The 24876-nt window shown below is 36.8% G+C and overlaps 1 protein-coding gene across 1 annotated transcript in view; it reads right to left on the bottom strand.

Moving 5' to 3' along the window:
• Nucleotides 1-11867, bottom strand: part of LOC107756892 (eukaryotic translation initiation factor 3 subunit H-A-like) — a 52116-nt gene extending 40249 nt beyond the window's left edge. Inside the window, exon 1 of the mRNA XM_016574210.1 lies at nt 11708-11867. The gene's annotated coding sequence lies outside the window, so the exon portion shown is untranslated. The remainder of the gene's footprint in view (nt 1-11707) is intronic.
• Nucleotides 11868-24876: the final 13009 nt, after the last annotated feature.

Here is a 24876-nt window from a genome sequence, read left to right as displayed (position 1 = left end):
TTCCAAGAAAGCCAAGAAAGAGCATTAAGAAAATGTCACAAAAAAAATGGTACCTGCAGTAAAAGTAAAAAATTATTGAAATTATTGAAAATTAATGCCACTTAAAAAGTTTCAATGCCATGGCTGCATTACCACCTTGGAGTGTGCATAAATTATCAATAATTCAGCACTCCATCGTCAATTATTTCTTACACATACCATTTACTTGGAATAAAAAGTTAATTTCGGTAATTTTTCCTAACCGACAACCGACGCTCGTTAACCGATTGTTAACCGTTAACCGACAAGATTATTTTAAATTAGAATTGAATTAAATTAGAAAGGACAAGTGTCTGTGACCCATTAAAAAATAATAACATTTGTTTTCCGGGAATTAATTTTATATGCGCAAAAAGCAGCAAACAACAGAGCATGAGGATTCACATGGTCATACCACATCATGCCCCTGCAGCGCTTCTGCCAGCGGAGAAAAACATAATAAAGCTAGGCTATATATATATATATATAGCAGTCTGAAACAGTGTTAGCAGCACTAAATAACAAGTACTCAAATCCCACAAGCTCTGTTCTGGTTCACATTCATGTCAGGAGAGGGGTTGCTTGTTTGTCTAGAGATTTTCTTCGCTGTTTACTCTAGCTGTGTTGCTTTTCGAGCCGTTCCCCCGCCCTTCTCAGTTGTTTACATAAGGCCCTCCCTGTGTATTATGGCACCTGCCAGATCTGCAGATCGTACCACCTGGTTAATGTTAAATTGCTCCAGAAGGAAGATGTGTTTGTTAATAAACACCAAACCCAGGGCCCCAGTGTTTACTGTAGTCATGGTGGCAATCAGTTATTTAACAAATATCGGCCCCTGCTTCCTTGTGTGGGAGAGTGTTTAACTATACACAAACCAGAGAAAATGTGCAGCCAGACAAGGGAGAGCTATACGAAGCTCTTGGTGCTGAAAGAAATGTATTTTCTAAATTTTCTAAATTCTTATGTAACTCTTGAGTTTTCGGTTGACCAGTTCATCTTTAAACAAGTGTTTTTTTTTCTTGCCATCGTGAGGATAGGATAATTTTCTTTAGGCCTATTTTACAAAAGCAGGAAGATTTGTTTTTATTGTGAATGTACACAAATAAAGGCAAACCTTTTACAATTCCGATTATCTTTAGGACTAAAAGGAGTAGTTGCTTCCACTGTTAGAAGGAAAAAATTCAAGTGATTGCGCCGGCGCCGCATGCGCGCACACAGTTAAGCTTTGTTACCTTGACAATGCAGCCTGTTCATTATCATAATAAAATACAGTCAGTCACATATGGAAAAAAAACTACGTAGTAAAAAACATGTAGTAAAATCTGTGCCATTAAGTGTTATCACCGCACCGCCGTGATGTTATGCAAAACATTTTGTTTTACGTGGATATTGGAACGCGAGTGAAGCCTAGGCTACATAAATAATAATTTGCCATTCAAATACATTGCAAATACAGAAACATTTGATTTTGTGTGGAATGAGAGACCCAACGTTGGTTTCAGTTTCGTTTTAGCCTAAATGAATTCGTTTTGGCTTGTCGTTTATATTGCTATAGCTTCTTATATTTTTATTCTAAACACTGTTAATTGAAAGGATTTTTTGTGGAGTGAGGGGAACTAAAATAGCCTAGCTATGTTTACAGTGTTTATTATAATGTTTGTAAACATTTCGCATCGGCATTAGGCCTATTTCTGAATGAAACAATAAAATGCGACTTGTTTTTTCCCCCTAAAAAACTATTTTTTTTATACGCGTAGTGTATTTTAACCATGCAGCAAACCTTTTTAAATATTTTGATAAATTACTGAAAAAATAAATAAATTTTTTAAACCGTTTAACTGATTGTTTTAATCGGTCAAAATTCTTACAGTCGGTTAACCGGTTAAACGTTTAAAATGAACATCCCTACAGTGATTTAAGGTTTTTGTCCTACAGTTCAAAAAATATATATATATGAAATCTCAGGAGGTACTTCAGGCAACTAATTTAACATCATAAGAGTTCAGCTGACCTGACAAAACACATGTCAAAGGATTGTAGCTGCTCAAGTTCATTACAAAGGGGTGAAAACACCTGTCCTGACCTGCCGTACATGTGAACAGCACAGGCCAAATTGAAAGTTTGTTAGATTCAATGTGGGGGGTGCGGTGGGCTAGATAAGCTTATCTAAGGGCCACATTGTGTGTCTAATCTTAGAGCAGCACACATGGCTGGCAGTGCTTGTCCCTGTAGGGTCCGCTTAATCGATAACTGCCGCACACCTGAAGCTTTCAGCCTGTAGTGTCCACGTCTCGCCCAGCTCCCTCATCGTGACGCCCCTCTGACATCTCTCACCTCCCTTCGCATGAGCTCAATGAATCAGCAGATGTCACAAGATCCCCGAAAACTTGAATCAAGTTGAGGGTCGCTGCTTTCAGCGATGTGTGCAGATATTCAACCAATAATCAAGCGCACCGCATCTATTCTTCCCAGCGCTCACGCTGGTGCTGGGATGAGCTCCACCGTAATCAATCTGCTCTCTGACTGTTTCCACGTCAGCCTGCCAGACTGCCAGCCCACCTCCGAACGCTCACAAACAGGGTACAAAACAGGGCATAAAACCCTAGACTTATACATTCAGAGGTTTGAAAGCCTGTAATCAAAATTTGGGTAAACTGGGTACAACTTTGTGTTATAGGTCAAATTGACCCACATTGGTTTAATGCAATTTTGCCAAAAATCGACATTATGAAAAACACTAAAGATTCATGTAAAAGTAACACTAAAGATTCTCAGACTAAAAATATAAAATATGTGGGAAATTCCCATCTATTTTTGTGTTATTTCTGTTGTGTTAGTGGTCAATTTGACTCATTTTTGTTCAAAATTAGATGCACAAACAAAATTTTAAAACAAATGATGTTTTTTACTCGTCATGACTACTTGTATCTGCATACTCGGGTGCAAATAACTACAAGCATAAAGATGCTATTTGTACTTTTTGTTAGGTCTGGTTCTCAAACTCTTGAGGAAAATGGATTTCTCACACTTCTTTTCAGTGCTACAACAGTCTAGTAACTGATAAAAAAAAAATCTAGCCACCAAAATCAACCTTTGACAGATTTTTAACTGTGAAACTTAGATATAGAAACAGTAAATGCTCCTTGGATGATTCAGAAGACGAGTCTTCGGTTTCACAAACTGCTTTTCACCGGACTCTTTGCAGTTTTTCAAAGTGTTGATCCTTTCAAATTGCATGGAAACCAATGGCGGTCAATTTCACCCCATTCAAGTTCACCATTCAAAACACATGTTGAAACTTTGCATGCACATTAATGGCCCTAAATAAGAATTATTTACAACATTTCAAGAAGAAATAAGTTTAACCAGTATTTAACCAGTGTTTGACTGACCCAAAGACAACAGGAGGTTAAAAACACATTTTTGTAAATGTTGTAAATGTCAAAATTAATTCAAATTCATCCTGAATGATATGGTCACTCAGTAGGGGTTACCTAGTTTGGGTCAAAATGTTTGATTGTACTTCTTAATAAACTTATTTCACAAACTACAGAAAAAAAACACTTGTTTGATAACTTTCACTTACAATAACTTGGTGAATGGTTGAGCTTGACAAATAGTGTCAGCAGCACTATTGTAAACCTGAAGAAAATGCACACTTCCTAATTTACATTTTTATTAATTTATCCAAAGTTCCTTACGAATGAAGAACATCACAAGAAATCTGTCAGAGCCAGCAATATTCATAGGATTCAATGCCAGACATAGTAGAAAGCTATAGATTTGCTAGAGAAGTGAAACGCAGAATATGATTTTCAAATTTACATTTAAAAATATTTCAAATATAAAATTACATTTCATGCTACACTAAAGGCCCATTCACACCAAGGACGATAACTATAAAGATAACGATAAAGATATAGTTCTAAAAATCGTTCTCAATATTAAAGAATAGCAGAGTCCACACCACAACTATAACAATAAAGGCACAGAGAAACGATATCGTTGGAAACACTTTCAGAACGATTTTTTTCCAGCTGATGATCGATAAAAATATTGACAGCCAATCAGAATCCATCCTGCTGTAACGAGCTCGAGAATTTAAAGCGGCAGACGCACGTGCGCTTAGAATAAACAGACTATATAGTTTGCTGGTGTGGACGATAATATCGTTATCTTTATAGTTATCGTTCTTGGTGTGAACGGGCCTTAAGGCTATATAATAGCTTCTCTTATTTAATAGTTCCCACAAAAAAGCATGGAAAGTGGCCTAAACATTCCCAAAAAACCCTCTGCTCTTCCTTTGGCCCTGAACGCTACCTTATCTTACATTTTTAAAAAGACCACAATAAAAGAGAAACCCAATAAATGTCACCTGTTAAAAACTTTAGGGAATACCCAACAGAATATCAGGAGCAGACGCAAGGAACTTTCCTTCGGCGTCCTATAGACGGGCAATCTGCTGCAATTTAAGCTCCACTTATCCACATCCCATTACTCATCATGCACGGACAGACAGGAAAAACACATCGTGTGCTTGATAGGATGGAATGACTGATGAGGTCTATGAGACAGGACTTACCAGGCAGCTCACGTTGAGCCAAACTACATAACCACACAGGCAGCATTTTACTTTCATGTAGGGATGTCAAAAGTACCTGTACTTTGGGATCAAGTCTAGCCTATATAAAATTAAGACAACAACAATAAAATGCAATGACACCAACAAAGCACCGACTCAACTGAATGACAGACAGCTGCTTTCAAATCCCTGCATGCAGTCAGCAGTTGACTGATAACTTAATAAGGAACTACAAAAAACACGTGTCAGATCAGAAGAATGAGGGTCCAAAGCTATCAATATAGATCAACAAACAATCTATAGAAGAAAACAGAGACTCAAGCCTCTTCTAACTAGGGATGTGCGAGGCTAGTCGACTAAACAGAACTGCAGCTGCTAGTCAGCTAGTCGAAATGTAGTAATATTAATGTTACTTTTGAAAATAATACATTATTTTGAAAAGCGAATATCTGGAGCGTAAAAAAAAAATTTCATTTTACCTCAGACTTTGCATGACAACGTTTTCTTCGTTCACTCGCTGCTGGACCAGAGAAATGTCTACCAGGAAGTAGACTTGTGCCGGTATTCGGTAATGCGATATATCACGGTAATGAATATGCACGGTATTGTTATCGTGGGCACTTCTAAATACCGTGAATAATTATATATTACAAATTATTCAGAATTTTGAATGCATTTTAAGAATACTTTTCCCATAAACTGGTCAAAATGCACAACACCGCTGCATGCTGCCTGAAAGACGGCACTCTGATGTAAACAAGCGCGGACGTGAAGCACATGGCGGAAAACTTTTAACTTTGTACATTTTTCTGTATTGCTTTATTGCATTTAAATGTTCAGTTATTTTTGTTATAAGAAAAAAGTTATTAAACCTGTTATTCTGTATTATGACAGCACTTTTTTAAACTTAATTTCAATATCGTGATAATACCGTATACCGTAATAAAAGCATTAGCAATTAATCGCAACATGAAAATTTGATAACCGGCATATCCCTACCAGGAAGACGAGTAAGTGTGGGAGTGTATTTAACGGTTTAAAGCCTGGCTCACACTACAGGAGTTTTAAAAACCTAACCGATTATGAAATCTGGTTGCAGCACACATGCCAGAGGGAGCGCCTCACGTGATCTCACACAACAGATCGTCACTGATATTTCAGTGGTTTACATATGTTAGCTAGCGTGCTAGCAGCTTTCTGCACTCACCCGGTATGTTCAAAACTGAGGCGATTTCACCCCAGCGCTTCTCTTTCTCCTTACGGTTGTGATATGTTTTCGACACATTATTCAGACAGTCATGTTACTACAAAACGTCAAGAAGCAGTTTCCTCCATCTCTGCTATCCAAAGGAGCCGTACAGCAGCTGTTTTGCGGTCGCGCATTGGCTATTGTGAAAGTACTGACGTAATCATATAGCCGTCATCGTCCCGATTTAAATCTTAAATATCAAACATGTCTGATATGATCGGAGCGGCCCCCGATTTCAGTGCGAGTAGATCGGGAGGTGCAAGATTCGATCGGTGAACGCCTCACATTACCAGATAATCCGCGCCGAACATCGGGACCAATCGAGGTGCTCGACAAGATTTTTGCTCCGATTCTCAGGAGGGGGAAATCTGGCTAAAAATCCTATAGTGTGAGCCCGGCTTAAAGAGGGAAACATTATGAATAAAAGAGAACTGACTTACTTCAGAAAGGTTTCATTGACATTTTTCCTGTTATCGACATATAGTGCCTGATAAAATAGAGTGTATATGCATGGCGCTGCTTTGTTTACAGGAGTAACCATGGTAACAGCTGTATTTCTGCTTGTTCAAAAGTGCCACCTGCTGTCAGAGAGTGTATTTGCATTTTCATTCAGCCCGTCTGCTGTTTTTTTTAACCGTTTGATAAAATAATTTGCACACACAGTTTTTGACTGTCTTCTGAGGGTTTCTTACTTTTAGACAAGTTACAAAATTTCCATTTAAACGTCAGTGACATTACAGTGTTTACCACAGACTTACTCTATTTGAGGCGGCATATATATGCAAATTCGTTCTCTGCCAGCAGGAGGCGCTTGTAGAGCGGGAGAGATAGAGGTTTCCCCGGTAACGGCCGTACACAATGCAGAGCTCAGCTCACAAACGCTGCTTTATCAGGCATTACATGCAAGATGAAATGAAAATGACATCCAAAATTTTCTGAAGACAGTTGGATTCTTTCAGAAATACAGTGATAAAAAACACCCACACCGGGTTTCGATTTTGAAACGTGCAGTGCTCATGTTTATTCAACGAAGTCAAAGCCTTTTGGAAAATCTATTTGTGGCGGTCAGTTTTGATTTTGTGGCGGGTCGCCACAAATAAATCAATGTATGGGAAACACTGCATAAGTTGTAGTTCACATCCCTACTTCTAACAATAATTGAAATGTCTTATGGCGCTTTTCCACTGCATGGTACAGCACGGTACGGTTCACTTTTTGGGGGGTTTTCCACTGGGTACAGTACCTGGTACTTTTTTCAGTACCACCTCGGTTGAGGTTCCAAGTGAACCGTACTGTTACCAAAACGTGACGTGTAAACTCTAATGATCACTGATTGGCCGGAGAGAATCGTCACTACCTGAATCACTGAACTTGCGACAAAGAGACACAACAGAACCGCTAGATTGAAATCAGCACAGCCAGCAAAGGATCGAACGCAACTGTTTTGAAGGAGCACACCTTTTTTAACAACCAAAAAATGGCTGTTTCGTTGTTTGTCGAGGAAGTACAGACGTTCCTCTCGTTGATAGCCGAGGAGCGGATCCAGCGAGAGCTTGATGGGGCGAAGCAGAATGAAAAAGTTTTTTAGGAATCTCGGCAGTAGAGGCGGTGCAACTATAACGACATGTGAATAATCCCATCCACTCTAAAGCGGTACTAAACTGCAGTGGAAACGCAAACTGATCCGAGCCGTACCATGCCGTGCCGTACTGAGCCGTGCTGAGCAGAGTCGTACCACGCAGTGGAAAAGCGCCATTAGTTTAAGTAAAGTTCTCAAGCGACCATAAGCAAAGTGTGGTTTTGGACAATATTAGCAAATTCTTTTTGTGATGAATTTGCATTGATAAATGACAACATTTCATTAATACAAAATATGAATTTAGAACATAAAATACTAGTGCTATTTATAAACATTCTTTAAAGTGGGTTTTAATTGGTCTTATGTACCAACCTTAAACTTGGCAATCAATTTATAGCAATGCTATAAAGGTGCTCTAAACCACCAATCATCACAAAAAGACTTGGGGCGAGTTTAATCTGGTAATCAGGCATCACAGCTGCAAAAAGAGCATGTCTGACTGTGTATATATTGTCATTAAGTAATCAAAACTAATGATAATTGCAAGTTACTTTAATGCATTTATGCCACAAAATGAAAAATTTATGCTGATATGGTCAAAATCCCAGTCTGAAACCTAAAGCATTTCTGATCTTTTAAAGGGCAAAACATGATAATAAACAATGATGTGCTTGTAATTTGTTCTTTGGCCTTAATTTTATTTTCTTAACTGTTTGCTTGAATAAAAACAATGTTTATCACATTGAGAATCATTTGAATACGGAAGGATTTAACAGACTAAACTAAATAAAAATGAATTATTAACACAAAGTTATGGAAAATGGAATGCTGAAATAATAACATGTACAATGAAAGTACAATGAAAAGCAAGCATAAATAAGGTGCGAAATGGGATGCGAAAAACACCTGAAATACCCCTTAAAATGAAAAACAAATCAATATATCATGAATTAAATCAATAAATAAAAGCAAAAGGGAAAGTATGAATAAATAAATAGGACATGACATGCATTTATGCTTACATTTCAATGTGCTTCATTGCAACATTCCCTTACATATTTAATCATTTGTTAAATGAGTGGGTTCACTAGCATAATTTATTGCAGTATCAAAATTAGTATGGAGAACAGAGAAATTTCACTGGTGGCAAAAACTTGAATTACTAATCTACTTTCATGTACTGTTGAGAGTGCACAGCAAGAGACCAGCCTCTTGATCTATTGGCTGCTTTGAAATAACAGAGCGCATCCCTGTGGTAAATATATGAGCAGATGTACAGTACCTGAGTTCAGGCCTGCTCTTATCACGGCAAGTGTATCTCTGTATCCACATAACAGGCATTGCTGTATTGATTCAAGCCACGGCAGCATTAGGGAGCGATATTTCTTACGCTGGCTACAGAGATAAAGCGGAGTCTCTGAGCAGTCGTCCTTGGACACCATCACCGGTTTGGTCTCTGGTCCTGCTGCATCTGGACTTGCAGCTTGTTAGTGCTCTGCCCAGCCGAACGGTTCAACACCGCTAACAAGCAGCCTCTAACGGCAAGGTCATTCACTCAGTCAAAGTGCCAAGGATGGGGGCTGACCTCTTCACGACGCCTGACGCCAGGCCGATAAAGGTCCAGGAGATAATTACAACCACCGCTGGACCAGGCCAGTGCAGAAAACTAATAAACACTTCCTGCCATGGAGAGAACGACGCAATGCTACAGCTGGAGAGCAAAAACGGCAATAAGCGCAAGTCGAGCTGGAAATAACTGCAGTATAACCCTCCCTTAGTGTATGATACAAAAATCAATGTAAGGGTAGAGATGCACAATCAATTAAAACAATCAAGACTATTGAGTGAATTAATAAACTGCTTAAATGCAGAGGTGTTTAAATTTGCCAAAATGACAACCAAGCAGTCTGATCCACACATACATCATGCACAAATGATACAATCACACAAAATTATTGGAATTATTTTGGATTTACAATACGTTGTGCCAAATACAAAGTAGCATGTAATAGGGTTGGACGATTAATCGAAACCGAAATTCAGAATCTAACCAACGTAATTTTCCCATGTTGATTATTTCGTTTTTTTAATCCTATTAATACTTTCCCCTAAAAAACATACTACCGCGTAGGCGCTATACGGACGTGTATGACCGTTGCACTCACGTGTTTTGCTGCGTCTCGCACATGAGTGGCGCACTAAAAGAATTTAAACGTTTACATGCAGCGCCGCTCAAAGTCAGTTCCAAAACAGTGGATCAATAAGTCAGAAGACCCTGGAGGCGGGGCAAGTGTTGCGAGCTTTTGTTTACAGTAGCAGGTTGACAACACAGAGTAGGCATTCTGCGCTGCGTTTTTTTTTTTAAACCATTCCTGAGCGCTGCGTCTCGCGGTTTTAGACACAAAGACGTGTTCTGTGAGAACGGACTGTAAGAACCCTAGAGTAAACGCACATATAGTGTGACAGGACAAGACCAATGAGATGGTGCCATGCTCTGTCTCTTAATCAGCAGTGTTGTATTTGCATACATTCATTATTTAAAACATTTGTTTACAGGAGATGCAAGTTGTTATTTTCTACTTTTCACATTGTATTTTTAAAATTATATTAATTTGCAAGAGATACAAGTTATTTTCTATTTTTCGCATGACACTATTTAAAATGTATTTTGTTTGCAATATTCATTTATTTTGTTTGCAAAAAAATGGAAGTTATTTTCTCTCTTTTTTTTTAGGAAACTTGCTTTTTACAATAAAACTGAAATGTGACTTTTTTCATAAGTAAATAAATAAATGTAAAAAAAATAATCGTTAAACAATCGTAATCGAGGTAAAGTGTTTAATTAATCGAGGTTTTGATTTTAGATCAAATCGCCCAGCCCTAGCATGTAATGTAACAAACCAACATGCAATGCAACAAAAGTACAATGTTCCCATTATCTTCAACATGAATGTAAATTGTGTCGACCAGGGGTTTTCAAACATTTTCATACCAAGGACATCTAAAATAGGACTCCCTTTGCAAGAGACCCCCCTCTTAAAAATCCAAAATTACTACAAAATTAAATTATAGGGTTTTATGTTCTTACACAGCCATTACTAAAACAACCACCGGAAAAGATTTATTGAGTATTAAAGCTGACAGAACATCTCTTCTCTATGCATTTATTGTTCAAATCTAAGATTGTCAACAGAATAAAATAACTATGATTAATCTCATGATTGCTGACCACTCTTTAAAAAGCAAAATAAAACCAATTTTATTAAAATACAAAAGGAACTACTTTAATACAATAATAATAAAAAATAATAATGTGCAGTTAAAATCTAGGACTGTTGACAATAATTGTGATCATTGTGATTAATCTCATGATTGCGGAACACTTTTGAAAAAGCAAAATAATTTTTTTTTAATTAAAATACAACAAACTATTAAAACATTTCAAATATATATATTTTTTAATTACTAAATTTATTTTATATTTGCAATAATAGTTTAATAACTTTTTGTTATTATTAGTATTATTATTGTAAAACATTTATTTTGATATGTAATAAATTTTACAATAATAACTGTATTTTAATCAAATACTGTTACTCCTCCTACTACAACTAATAATAATAATAATTATTATTATTATCATTATTAATTGTTATTTGATATTATTTATTATTTAAATATATTTATCATAAATAAATATATTATACTACAGAACCCCAAATAACCCTTGGAGCTCCCTGTTTTAAAAACAAATGGTTTAGACAGCTTTATTTATTGCAATGGGAGTGTTGGTGGGAATCAAACAGCTGCGTTAAAACTGTAAATTTGCAGTGACAGCTTTAGTGATTACAATGGGAGCGTTCTAGCATTGCTGCGCTGCTTGCTTTCTGTGTAATTTCTTCCAAATATGAAGAGTTTTGTTTTTCATGCTGCTAAGAGGATCATAGTTGACCGTTTAGTCACTGTCTTGATTTAATGATGTATAAAACAGCAATTAATTAATTCAGGAACACCGCTCGCAGCTTGTTTCGGATGTGTGGTGAAATAAAATATAGTCGCCCCACACAAAGCAGGCATTTTAATGCAAATTCTATTCATCAAAACGAATCGTGATTACACTATAAAAAAAAATACAAGCGAAATGCAATTCCCCTTTTCACAGTTCTCTCGCCCTGAAATCCAAATAATCCCTCTCTCGCTGCTTCCCAGAGCGCCGAGCGCAATCATCAATGATTAACCGTCCAGAGAATGGAGCTCTGGAGATTGCCGTTCACCTCACCTTCATCGAAGTCGACATCATCTTCGGTGTGCTGGGGGAAGGGGAAGCAGTTCGTGATCTCCAGACGGTCTTCAACCACCAGGCCAAGCAGAACACCCTGAACCACCTCACTGCCCTGGCCCTCCTCCTGGTAGTGCTTAATGATCTTCAACACCACCTGCAGACGCACACAAACACACAGCCTGATCAGAAACCTGCGAGGAAACATTTCTTGCGAAACTAAATTTGGGCCTGCCGAAGCAAATTGAATAATATATGATGCAATTTCTCCCCCTAAAGGCATTTAAAGTGTCTTTGTGTCGCCTTTGCAGGAGCGACAGCGGGCAGAAATAACATTTATATGAGTTTATTGCACGAAGATTTGCGAGGTGTAACCAGGTACGCAATTGCATGCGCACAAACACTTGAGTGAACTGGTTAGCATTTAACTAGGCATGTCAAAAAGAACACATTTTCAAGATCTTAATGCAAGACACCACAGGTGAATAGGGTAAAAAGTTTAACTGAGACAATTGTTTTGTATGAATATTAAGTTTTCTAAAAATTTTAAATATGTAAGAGGCATCATCTTATTAAATATGCATTCATTTGCATACATTTGCAGCAATCTAGGATAAAGCCAGGTTCAAAATTCTTGTTGACACTGGAGCTAAAGGTTTTTACAGAGGAGATTTTGGATCTCTTTTTGTCACTCCATAAATCAAAAAACTGTCAACATGCAGAGAGAAAACATACATTTTCACCATGTTTTTGGGAATAAAATGTCATATAAATCAGGCAAATGATATATGAACAAACTTCTGTAAAAACTTTCAGAATATAGATAGGAATAAAGCTATAAAGTTTGGTGTATGTAAGTGCTGCTGAAGTAGAGAATTCGGTGCAGATTTCTCTCCTGATTCAGATGAGACGACGTTTTTAGAGAAAACAAATTATGGATAGAGTATTTTAGAAGCAGAATCTTTAAATCATTAAATATGTCTTGATGGATTTGTTTACTACAAACATGTAGCTTTTCATTTCGCAAGACAATTACTGATTTACTGGACTGGTGTGAATTATTGTGATGCTTTTATCAGCTGTTTGGACTCATTCTGACGGCACCCATTCACTGCAGATGATCCACTGGTGAGCAATTTCCCCAAATCTGTTCCCATGAAGAAACAAACTTCTCTACATCTGGGATGGCCTGTGGGGGAGTACATTTTCAGCAAATTTCTATTCCTTTCAAATGCTCTGAATTTCCTGACTCCAATCAGGCATGTTTCTGCATTAAAAATACATCTGAGAACAATAATATTCAGATGTTCTGCACATTTTTATGCGTAATTAAGATGCAGTAAACACTAATCCATCTCAGCTGACCACTGGTTATCGGATGACCTAAGACAGATGTTAATTCCAGGCTTATGTTTGCCCATGTGCTTTAGACGGCTCTCAGGAGAATATTAATATGTGCAAGCTTCGATTTCAAGATTGGCAGAGAGGGAAAATATAAATCTGTCTGCGCTCAAAACAGTCATGAATGTGAAGAGCGGGGCATGTTGCGTTAAAATGCAAGTTGGAGAGCTAAATGGAAGATTGCTCCTCCATCTTAACATGGTACTTTGCGACCACTCAGAGCAGAAAAAGATGGAGAAAGACCTGGGGTTAATGGAAGAACAACTACACTCACTGTCTAATTACTCCGTCTGCACAGCCTCTCTGAATACCAATGGGGTTTTTTCTTCTGCTAAGTCCTACAGAAGCAAGAACTCTTCTTCAACCCCATTGAGAGAGCCAGTTCACTCCACCCAAGGCCTGATGGGATACGTTCGTTTTTCTCAGAAGGGACACAGCATTTCATATCGCCAATATCTGATGGGGAACTAAAGTGCATCAGTACTAGGGGTGTGCGATATATATCGTCTGCAATAATATTGTAATTGTTGTTTTAACGATGTGCGATTTGACATTATCGAGTATTTTGCAAAAACCATTCAAAACATCCCTACAGAGCGTAGTCTAGACTAGTGCGTGTGCGCATTTAGAGTGGGTTCTTTCACTGCATGATTCAGTCTATTAAAATGAATTTAGAATAATCACAAATTCAAGACATGACGGCAGAAAATGTATATATTTATACCACTTCATATATTCAATTTCACACGAAGAGTGCCGTTTTTCTCCAAAAATTACCATGAATACAAATGTGACATTGAATTCAATAAACAATAAGTTAATTAAGAGACTTACGTTTTAGACACCATAAATTGCTTGTTTTTGCTCTATTTCGCCAACAAAAATCATCCCGAATACAGCCACAGCCCTGTTTTGTGTCTCTGAGCAACATGACGGTGTTTCGTTCTTGAATAAATCAACCGTTTAAATGATTCGGTTCAATCGCAATGACTCACTTATTAACAGTGATTTGCTGCCACCTGCTGGCGGTTTTAATTTCAAAAATCGGCTTTTTCTTTTTTCTTTTTTTCTTTTCTTTTTTGTTGATTTTTTTCATGTTTTAAATCATTTCAAATATCAGTATTCAACGTTTTATGTTTAATATATCAAAACATTATTTATGCATTTGTAATTGCAGGTTAAATGCATTCATGTCTTGCATTAAACAAAATACATGTGTGTAAATACATCTAAATGCCACTTCAGATGCAGCTTCTGTGTTGATTTAATTTGCTTGGTAACAGCCCAAATGTCTTATTATTCTAATTCACTGATTAAATGTAAGAATTTGACTCAAAAGATAATGGACACTTTTAGAAAAAATGGCTTTATAAAGGTAAAAATGCCCATAAAATGCAAAAATCAGTTTAAACTTATTGGAAAAGATTAATTTCTATCAGTATGAACGGACCACCACACAGAATATTTATTTTATACATTTTAATCTGGACTACAACATGCCCTAGATATTGTTTGAAAGTGTTTTGATTCTTTATTGTTCGGTCACACTTTACATTAGGGCTTCATTAGTTAACATTAGCTTTTGCTCATTGTGAATGTTAATGCATTAACTAAGGTTAACTAATGAGGTCTTATTGTAAAGTGATACCTATTGGTCTTTATAGTTCTTTTGCACTTTAATCTGTGTAAAACTTTTAACTTTGTACATTTTTCTGTATTGCTTTATTGCATTTAAATGTTCAGTTATTTTTGTTATAAGAAAAAAGTTATTAAACCTGTTATACTGTATTATGGACAGCACTTTTTTTTTAAACTTAATTTCAACATCGTGATAATACCGTATACCGTAATAAAAGCATTAACAATTAATCGCAACATGAAAATTTGATACCGGCATATCCCTAGTAATTTCATACGGAGTGTCAAGGTGGGAGATGCATTTAGAGCATACGGATGCTGTGCAGAGGAGGCGGAAGTCATACATTTACTGTTACAGCAGATAAGAGTGGGCCGGGCCAATCCAATTCCAACCTCAAATCACCGCTATAGTAGGGATGGAACGATTACCGGTTTCACGATAAATCACGATAAAATGCCCTGACGGTTAGTATTATCGTTTAAAATTGAATTATCATCAAAACCGTATTTGATTATCGCGATTTTGAAAACTCGCGGTAAATCCTGTCCAGCCAGCATTAGTCTGACGCAGAAGCAGCATGCAGTGTTGTTGTTGTTGTTGTTGTTTTTTTTGCACGAGAGGAAATGGCGGAAGGCAGTGACAGCGCTCGGGAGATTTTTCAGCCATCTAAGAGAACCAAATCGGTGGTCTGGTCGTATTTGGGCTTTTACAAGAGTCCTGAAGGCAATTTAATCGAGGACGGTCACCCTGTCTGCTGATCTTGCAAGAAGAAAGTCGCTGCAAAAGGGGGAAACGCATAAAATTTGCTCAGTCATCTTCGTGACCACCACCCACTGTTATATAGCGAATGCAAGGTAACTTTTACCTCAATACCAAAACTAACTGGGCAAATAATTGGACAAAAAATATTGATTAGAGATTAATATATATATAAGTGATTTATTATTATTATTATTATTATTATTATTAGAGCTTCATGTTAATGTTAATTTAATTTTTATGCTAAAAAAGTGCATATAGCTGCTAATTGTATTTGTTGTTTGTTGATTTTCAAATATAAAACTTATTGAAATGTTTTCAGTGTGTGTATCAGTTCTTTTTGAACATGTTCATCTAATTTTAACAAAACCGTGATAATATTGATAATCGTGATAACTTTGGTCACTATAACCGTGATATGAAATTTTCATACCGTTACATCCCTACGCTATAGGATGCCATTTTTAAAAATATAGGCTATATACTGGGACACATGGTTTTATGACATTAGGTTCCATTAATGGTTCTCGAATGCTTATATTGTTTCACCAAAGTGGACAGTAGACATACTAAAATATCAACTGACTGTAATCAAGCACTCGCATTTGAAAGTGAAAATAACGTTGTGCAAATGTGAAGAATTTTGCAGATTCTTTTTAAAACGCTTCTGTTCTGTTCATTTTTCTAATGCAAAAACTAACCTGTATGTATCATTTAACATGAAATTTTAGAAAGGTTTAGTGTGTAAATATTAACTGGCTCATGCAGACATCACTTCGTAAGCTTGAGGAAGTGTCCAGTCAAGTAGCTCATTAAATATTTATGAGCCAAAACCTTTACAACAGTAGGATTTGTTCATTCTAAAGCTGATTAGCACACACTTAACATCATTCTGTCAGTCAGCAAGTTATGCATGCTGCGTAAATGTCGTATGTCATTAATATTCATGAGCAAAGCATTTTCCTTAGTATAGATGACAAAAAAATGAGAACCTCATAATATATAATCATTTAAAATAACTTTAATAACAAATACTATAGCTATAGAATGTTTAATATAAGAGGCCTAGACAATTAATTAAAATATTATGAAAATTTGATTCATTAATTTTCAAATATTTCAATGTTATCTGATCTGTTAAGCATTACATATTGCTTAAAATTCTAATCAGAGCAAAAAGTTGTGTAAAAATATGTAAAATACAGTGGGTACGGAAAGTATTCAGACCCCCTTAAATTTTTCACTCTTTGTTATATTGCAGCCATTTGCTAAAATCATTTAAGTTAATTTTTTTTCCTCATTAATGTACACATAGCACCCCATATTGACAGAAAAACACAGAATTGTTGACATTTTTGCAGATTTATTAAAAATGAAAAACTGAAATATCACATGGTCCTAAGTATTCGGACCCTTTGCTGTGACACTCATATATTTAACTCAGGTGCTGTCCATTTGTTCTGATCATCCTTGAGATGGTTCTACACCTTCATTTGAGTCCAGCTGTGTTTGATTATACTGATTGGACTTGATTAGGAAAGCCACACACCTGTCTATATAAGACCTTACAGCTCACAGTGCATGTCAGAGCAAATGAGAATCATGAGGTCAAAGGAATTGCCTGAAGAGCTCAGAGACAGAATTGTGGCAAGGCACAGATCTGGTCAAGGTTACAAAAAAATTTCTGCTGCACTTAAGGTTCCTAAGAGCACAGTGGCCTCCATAATCCTTAAATGGAAGACGTTTGGGATGACCAGAACCCTTCCTAGAGCTGGCTGTCCGGCCAAACTGAGCTATCGGGGGAGAAGAGCCTTGGTGAGAGAGGTAAAGAAGAACCCAAAGATCACTGTGGCTGAGCTCCAGAGATGCAGTCGGGAGATGGGAGAAAGTTGTAGAAAGTCAACCATCACTGCAGCCCTCCACCAGTTGGGGCTTTATGGCAGAGTGGCCCGACGGAAGCCTCTCCTCAGTTCAAGACACATGAAAGCCCGCATGGAGTTTGCTAAAAAACATCTGAAGGACTCCAAGATGGTGAGAAATAAGATTCTCTGGTCTGATGAGACCAAGATAGAACTTTTTGGCCTTAATTCTAAGCGGTATGTGTGGAGAAAACCAGGCACTGCTCATCACCTGTCCAATACAGTCCCAACAGTGAAGCATGGTGGTGGCAGCATCATGCTGTGGGGGTGTTTTTCAGCTGCAGGGACAGGACGACTGGTTGCAATCGAGGGAAAGATGAATGCGGCCAAGTACAGGGATATCCTGGACGAAAACCTTCTCCAGAGTGCTCAGGACCTCAGACTGGAACTAAGGTTTACCTTCCAACAAGACAATGACCCTAAGCACACAGCTAAAATAACGAAGGAGTGGCTTCTCAACAACTCTGTGACTGTTCTTGAATGGCCCAGCCAGAGCCCTGACTTAAACCCAATTGAGCATCTCTGGAGAGACCTAAAAATGGCTTTCCACCAACGTTTACCATCCAACCTGACAGAACTGGAGTGGATCTGCAAGAGGGAATGGCAGAGGATCCCCAAATCCATGTGTGAAAAACTTGTTGCATCTTTCCCAATAAGACTCATGGCTGTATTAGATCAAATGGGTGCTTCTACTAAATACTGAGCATTTTTCAGTTTTTCTTTTTTAATAAATTTGCAAAAATGTCAACAATTCTGTGTTTTTCTGTCAATATGGGGTGCTGTGTGTACATTAATGAGGAAAAAAAATTAACTTAAATGATTTTAGCAAATGGCTGCAATATAACAAAGAGTGAAAAATTTAAGGGGGTCTGAATACTTTCCGTACCCACTGTATGTAAAAATTACATACTAAAATGATTTTTTTTATATAATTTAAAAATATAAAATTATATCATTAAATTACAAAATTATATTTATAAAAGTTTGACATTTTCAAAAAGTGACAGTAAAGTCATTTATGATGTCACAAAAGATTTCCATTTTAAATAAATGCTGTTCGTTTGAACTTTTGAACAGAATCCTGAAAAAAATTGTATCAGTTTTAACAAAAATATGAAGCATCATGACTGTTTTCAACACTGATAATAATAAATGTTTCTTGAGCAGCAAATCAGCATATTAGAATTATTTCTGAAAGATCATGTAACACTGAAGACTGGAGTAATGATGCTGAAAATTTAGCTTTGCATCACAGGAGAAAACTACATTTTAATATTTATTCAAATACAAAACAAATAATAAATAAATGCAGACTTCTTAAAAACATTAAAGGAGACATATTATGCCCCTTTTTACAATATGTAATATAAGTCTCTGGTGTCCCAGAATGTGTCTGTGAAGTTTCAGCTCAAAATACTCCACAGATCATTTATTATATCATTTTGAAAGTGCTTGTTTTGAGTGGAAGCAGAAAAGTTTTTCGGGCCTGTTTCTTTAAATGCAAATGAGCTGCTGCTCCCCGCCCCCTTTTCCAGAATAGAGCTGCGCCATTACAGCTCGGACCTGCTAAAAACATCTGTTTTGGTTCTGATTATCATGTTTATCGCGCTGAAATCATGCGTTTTAAACTGATATACGGTTTTCTGAGCACACATATCCGAAGCACACGCACAGAAAGCGGCTATCACAGCATGTGAGCACTAAACTAAGTTCTCATTCACAAACAGGTTTACGTTAAAAACACACACGAGTTATAAAAAAACAGTCGGTTATGTCTGTGAAGGTAAACAGCTTGGAAATAAATCGTATGTTTATAAATCGTATGTATATTTATCTGTGTGGCAGCAGCAATATACAGTAAATAAATCAATAAATCCACTGCTTTCTTGTCTCCTCTGAGGCTGGGACTCTAAATAGTGTTCTGTGCTCGTCTGTGCAGCCAAAGACAGAACAGTTAGCATGTTTTGCTCAAACTTTCACCATGGCATTAGAACTGGTACACCGTTGTCGCTTGCGAAATCAAAATAACGGCGCCGTGGGTGGAAACTTACAGATTAAGGGGCGGTAATATTATATTGAGATCCCTTTGCCACGTCACCAAGGGAGCGAAATTAGACGCGCTTGTTTTCTCAAGACTCTTGCAGAAAAAGGCTTAGCAAAACAAAGTTACTGGGTTAATCTTTTTCACATTTCCTTGGTTGGTAGATGCACCGGGGACCTGATTATAGTACTTAAAACCTGGAAAAGTTTGATTTTCATGATATGTCACCTTTAAAAACTTGACCACAAGTGTTTGAATGGCATAGTGTTATACCATTCCAGAGGGAGGCGTAACAAGGAGTAATATAGTTTAGATCAATTATTTTTTGCATTAAGAGTCATTAAAGGAATCGCAAAGGCACCAAAATCATTAAGTGGAATCGGAATCATTAAACACCTTACGATTCTCATCGCTGCCCTCCTGTAGCCTGGAGCCACATGGAGCAAATCTGCCATCATTTACCACAACATTCATAAAATAGTGTGCTAGAGGCAATATTACACACAATTCTCTGGGTGCGAGTTACATGTCAAGCCCAAATGACCTGACAGCGCTCGCCACATCCCAGCTGTAAAGATATATGAAGCATTTCACGGTGGCGTGTTGAATTAATTATGGATGGACTCCCTGTAAACGAAGTTACAACCTTTGTCTGGCTTTAAAAACTCCACACAGATGGTGGTCAGACATATGGTGGGCGTCCATGGCACCTAATTTCCACATGAGCTAGAGGCTCTATATGTTGTTTTCCAAAGCTTATTGTTGCCTCTTTGAGGGTTTGTAACAGGCTTTAAGGTCAGAGGGAAAAAAAGCGGTAAAGTCAATACTCTCTGAGCTGAGTCCTGCCAATCTGATCATTTCGAGTCGAGGGGTCGTGCTGTAAGAATTGTGAAAAAGCTCATCCCCCTAAATCATTCAGGAGGGAAGTCACACACCTGCTTCCTCAAATGAACTGAGCTGTGCTTGGTTGGGCAAAACAGTCGGCACCGCCGTGGCAAAACAACACAAAGCCAGCGGCAAAAACGACGGCACTGCGCAAACAGAAGCGCGGTGAAAAGCTCAATACGACAGCGAGATGTGGGGGAATACGAATGCCACTAATTGCCTGAGCAGTTGTAACGCATAAAAGAACAGGAAACAGCAGCATCCAATTTCCCGTTGTTCCAATCTTAGGGTTTGAATCATCGCTCATTTGATTCCAAGCAATTAACGGCTGATTAAACGACCAAACATGCTGTTTTAGAATGCTCCACTCCTCACTGATGTTAATTGTTTTAGTGGTGTTTGTTTCTTGCAATTCAACACCAACCTTTGTTGTCAATGCGACATTTTTTATTCAGTTTACGGTTAAGAACAGGCATGAATGAATTCTATTTCAAAGTGAAAAAAATGCATTTGTCATTTGAGATTTTACTCCAGTAATGAGACGTCGGAGCAAAAAAATTACATTATGAGAAAATATATATATATTCGGGGTGTAAAATTCAAACAATAAATGCCGTTTTGACACTATTTGATGTGGCGTGACAGATCGCTATATAAACGGCAGCGCGGAGCGTGACTAAGCGTGACTCTCTCTTCCTCTTTACTACTAGTTTTAATGCGAAATAAATATGAATGAACATTTCATGCCTCATTTAATCGCTCAATCAGTGTTTCAACCACGGAAAAACATCAATAAAACAGCTTGTACACAAAATGTCACATAGCATTTCATTTACCCCAGTCAAGTCATCAGTGTCCACAGCTCGTTAGCTTGCTAGAGAAATGAAGTCTAAAAAGAAAATGTGTGAAATATTACTCTACATACTTATTATATTTTACTTTACCTGTTAGTGATGTCTTAATTTAATATGTTTTTATGAAACAAGTTATGACTAGGGCTGGGTATCGTTAAAATTTTTTCGATATCGATACCGATACCTTGACTTCGATACCGGTTCCTGAACGATAATTTTTTCGATACCAATTTTATGAAATCTATTTGAACAAGATTACACTGACGTTGATGAGACCCCCCCCTTAGGTATCGAAATTTGGTACCGAACGACGAGACGTTTTTCGATACTCGATTGTATCGAGGCAATTCGGTCGGTGCCTAAAAAGTATCGAACTCGATACCCAGCCCTAGTTATGACAGCCACTGTGTAAATTAATATATTTCAACAACAATTAGAAATTATCATTTAGAAGTTAATTCGAACTGCATTATGTGCAATTTACATTTTTGCATATATTTTTTAAGTTGAGTGTTGTTTATTATATTTAAAAATAAATAGTAATTAGATTTAAGTTTGGGCTTTGTAGTTAATTGTAACCTTATAGTAATGTAAAAGGGCTCCCTATAGTTTAGAACAGGGGTTTTCAACCTTTTAGGACATGCGCCCCCCCCCCCCGTGAACTGAGGCCGGGCAAGAGTGAGCTGAGGCGGCGGGGTCGAGAACGGCGGTCCCGGCGAAGGAGCGGTGAAAACGGTGAAAGCATATCCGGTGATCCACAGCACTAAGTTGATGTATTCCCTCCGCGACCAGCACGGATCAGCTCTAGGCATGTCGGAGCGGATATCGTCCTCTTTTGGAAGACCAAAGTAGCTTCGCTTTCACAACGAAGCACACAGCGTCTTCACGACATGGCTGCAGCGTCAACAATACTACAGCGAGAATAAAAGTTACGTCTTCTTTCTTTGCGTGAACATTTGGGCGGCGTTATGTAAATCTTCCCACATAGTGAGGTAGATATGTGGGGGCGTGTTCGAACGAGCCGTTTTAGGGGGGTGTGGCTGACTCTTAACTTTTATAAAGAATATCTCTTTGGATTTGAGACTTTAGTCTTTGCAACTTTACAGATCTTCTTTATGCACCAAGAGCTTGTAACACTCCAAAGAGAAAGGAAAAAATGAAATTGCATCATATGACCCCTTTAATGTTTAAACTGACAAGACTTAAAACACGTGAGAATGAAAAACTTTCGAGGAAGCAGCACTGGCCTGATCGTTAAGATAGTTTTGGGGGGCTAAGATGACAGAAAGGGGGGCTGAAACCCACCCAAAAAGGGTTTAGAACCGCCCCTGGTATAGCGTATGTAATTATACTGAAACATAAATATATAACCAGTTTCCCTGATTCAATGTGATGGCTGAGCCTGTTTCTGAGATAACACAACATGCCAATCCGTGGTTGGATTTCCGACACAGCTAAACGTAAATCTTCTTACACTGTCAATAAGCGTGACCAGGTTTGCCAGGTTTTCACAACAAAACCCGCCTAATTGCTACTCAAAACCAGCCCAAAACTACAAAACGCGGCAAGTGTTAAAGTAGCCCAATTCCGCGGGAAAACCGCGGACTTGGCAACACTGAGTGTGACTGATACTCGAGCCAACTCTGCTCTAACTGTCGACTAGCAGTGGGAGTCAGATTGCCCCCTAGTGGATGGCTAAAAATTTGTTAACTCATATACATAAATTCTCAAGGGAACGTCTCTGAATTAACTGATGCTCGCGCCCCTCTTGACAGGTGCTGGACCCACAGGTTGAAAACTCCTGGTTTAGAACATAAGCTGAGGTTTTTATCCCTAATAAAAATTAATAAAAAACTAAACATAAAATTGCTTTTTTTATTAATAAATTGCCCTTTCTTTAAATAAAGAAAGAGTCATTTATTAATGACACAAAAAGCAATTTTATGTTTAGTTTCCCCCCCTGCTGTACCAAAACCATACAGATTAAATTCAGATTATATATAATGTGAATATATATATATATATATATATATATATATATATATATAAACTCATTATATAACTGAATTTTAGACAATATAGTATAGTATATAGTAAAGTAAATTAAATTATAATATCTAATTAAATGCATCCATCTTATTTTCTTTTTTATGCAACTTGGACACAAATCAAAATATTTTTTTTCTTTATTTTCCATTAAATTAAGCTTGGCAGCAGTACAAAAACAGCTTCATATTACTAGACATTTTAGTTAAAAATAAACAATTATATTAGAAAAAAATATATCATATTTGAGGATAAAAGTCTAAATTCTATATTGATGCAACAAGGTGCTCATGTTCTGTGTGACAGACTACAGACGTTTAGACACAAATGATGTTGACATTTACACTCATTTACATTTTACAAGATGAAACTAAACTGAATGGTGCACCTTCTTGTGATGATTAATTAATGACTAATTAACTTTTTTTTACAAAAAAAAGGAGAAAAAAAAACATGACAAAACAATAAAAATGACTAAATACTAAATAATTGCCACCAAGTTATGCTAAAGTTCACAAATATCTATTTAACTAATCAATTTGCATTAAAAGGATTACGTTATTTTAAATAAAAATATTAATTAAATATTAATTAAAAAAATACTGCCTTTAAAATTAACTGTTCTATTACAGATAATGGTTATGCAAAAGTTCCTAAATATCTCTAATATATTATCAGATTATTTTAACATACAATTTCCATTAAAAGTTAATTTAAATAAAAATATAAATACTACAAATTAAAAATTAAATAGCAAAATTCTGAATCTCTCTAACTTGTTTAAATATAGAATTTCCACTAAAATATCATTAATTAATGATTTTAACCTACTTAAGATATTAACTCTTTCCCTGCCATTTGACGAGTTCTCGTCTTTTACAAGAAAACGCTTCCCCGCCAAAGACGAGTTTTTACGGCTTTTCGTGTTTTCACTGTTATACACTCGGGGTCGCCATTACACATAGTAATAGTACAAAACCTCCCTAACAAAAACACATGTGAACGGGTCGGAGCAACGAGCGATCTCTTATGTAAACAGATGCATATGAAAAATAATGCGATCATCAGCAATAGACAGCATATAAATACAGTTGGGTACCGTTCACATTTTAACCGGTACGGTACCGGTATCGGTACCTGAATTTCAGTGCCGGTACCCAGCGGTACCTTTTTTCGGTACTTTACTCTGTGTAATCACAAAAACATTTATTTCAGTGAAAAAATAAGTCCAAAAGTCTCAATTTCAACATTTTGAACATAGGGCCCTACAAACTTTTTCTTTCTTTCTTTTTCCCCCCAGAAATTCTTGTTTTAATTTTTCTGAAAATCAAATGAAGGCATTAAACATTTAAAATCAAATGAAAATTAAAGAAAGAAAAACTGTGTGAATATTCCTTTAAATATTCCTTTTTTAATAGGCTAATAATTGTATTATTTTTTTCTACAATTAAGTGATTAATCTGGTTGTAATATTTATTATTATCATTTAATTGTTTTTTATTTAAATTTGATAGAAAATTGAATATTTAAAGATGTACATTATACTGTACAAAAGTAATACAAGAGTAATATATTTCTGTTACATGTTAAACCGTACTTTTATTTTGACAGGTTGCCATGAAGCT

Source organism: Sinocyclocheilus rhinocerous, unplaced genomic scaffold (genome assembly GCF_001515625.1).
Source record: "Sinocyclocheilus rhinocerous isolate Xijiao unplaced genomic scaffold, SAMN03320098_v1.1 scaffold1735, whole genome shotgun sequence".
Taxonomy (NCBI): domain Eukaryota; kingdom Metazoa; phylum Chordata; class Actinopteri; order Cypriniformes; family Cyprinidae; genus Sinocyclocheilus; species Sinocyclocheilus rhinocerous.
This window is presented reverse-complemented; position numbering and strand designations above follow the sequence as displayed.